Source organism: Arachis stenosperma, chromosome 3 (assembly GCF_014773155.1).
Source record: "Arachis stenosperma cultivar V10309 chromosome 3, arast.V10309.gnm1.PFL2, whole genome shotgun sequence".
Lineage (NCBI taxonomy): Eukaryota > Viridiplantae > Streptophyta > Magnoliopsida > Fabales > Fabaceae > Arachis > Arachis stenosperma.
The window spans coordinates 35647408-35649376 of record NC_080379.1 but is presented as its reverse complement, the minus strand read 5'-3'; positions in this window follow the sequence as shown (position 1 = coordinate 35649376).

Below are 1969 nucleotides of genomic sequence, written 5' to 3'. Positions count from 1 at the left end.
ATATAAATTATATAGTAGTGTTAGGGTCATTAATTCTCTTACATATTTTTGTACATAATCTATGCAACATTTTGATAAACTATATTAGATATATATAAAAAATTAATTATTTGTATAAAATATATATTAAAATAAAAAATATATATTAAAAATAATTTAAATAATGCATATATTCATATTGTAACTGATTTCGCCATTAAGTTTTTATATAGACATAACATTTTTATTTTTCAAAATAATGAACGCGAGACAAATATCGTCTTAAAGTGAACCAATATCGATTTGATTTAATTTTATATGAAAGATTATTATTATTATTATTATTATTATTATTATTATTATTATTATTATTATTATTATTATCAGACGATCACTTTAGGGGCCGTTTAGGTACGTCGAAATTTTTGCTATGTAGGTGATTTTTGTAATTATATTGTTGCTCACAAGTTTCAAGTGACATTTCAAAGGACGGAAGGACACCAGCTCTTAAAATGTCAAACTGTTGGAAATAGACATCTTTGTGGGGTTTTTTTTTTTTTTTTTCACACAACGAAAATTTATAGTATGGTATACACAAACACACTAACTGTCGCCAAAATCAAATTTTGGGAATAAAGAAGAAGGAAAACACGTATACAATGATTAACTAATTATGCATTGCATAAATAATGTGACGTTCGTTATGTATGACTAGCTGATTGTAGTCACATGATAGAGGAAAAAGTGATGAAAGAAAAGGCTAATTATTTTATTTCTTTTGTTGTTTCGGTGGATGATAATCAGTTTCTGTTAAATAATATACGAAAATATTCTTCGACGGGAAAAAGTACTTTTGGGGCCGATTTGTTACCGCAAAACAATATAAAAACTAGCATTAGAACTTATCTTATGATGACTAAATACAGAACATGTGAACAATCTTCATAAATCATCAGAAACTTTATTCGTTTATGTCATATGGATCACGCAATAACAATTTTTTTTGTGACTTTTGCGACTAAACAATAAAAAAAAAGAAAAGAAAAAAAAGTCAAATCGTGTGAGTGAAATCATATAAGGGGTAAAACACAGAAATAACCAAATATAATTTTAAATTACACAAATTATTCAAATAAAAAAATATTATATTGATCTCTTAAATGGACATTTTTATGTAAATTGAATGAGGCTTATTCGATTTGCCAATTTTCTTACTAAATCAAACTAGGCCAAATCAAATTACCAAGAACTTTTTGTAAATTTAAGTTAATAAATTTTTTAATTAATTTATTTAAATTATACCACAAAAAAATATTTTATTCCATATAAAATAATCTAAAAAAATGACTTAAAAGATGTTAAGAGTACCATAAAAATTTGTAATGTCCTATTGGTATGTCCTTTAGCTCGTTGCTGAATAAATCAAAACAACTTATTTTGAATTACTAGCTGAATCACGTGGATGCATAAATCGAATCATGGTGATTCGATTTATTAAGGAACGTTACATGCATGCTTAAATCAACTCATACTGCTTCAATTTACATAAAATTCTTGGTAATTCGATTTGGCCTGGTTTGATTTAGTAGGAAAATTGGCAAATCGACCAAGCCTAATTCGATTTACATAAAGACGTCCATTTGAAAGATCAATGTAATATTTTTTGGTTTGGGTGATTTGTGTAATTTATGATTACATTTGGTTTATTCATGTGTTTTACCCTAAGATTACATATACAATGTTAAAGTTCACTTTAAGGTTGAACCCAGTTTGAATAAGGCTCTTACTAAATACAGTTGTTCTGGCCATGCAGTCTAGTACACTATTTACATCTCTTTAGATTATAGCAATAGTAATTTAGAAGTCCCTTTTTATATTCTCTTAAATTTATTTTGCTAATTTTTATTCTGGAATATTTGAACCCAATAATTATCTATATTACCAAAATGAATGCATCTAAATAATTTATTTAACAAAGTACCTCTTAAAA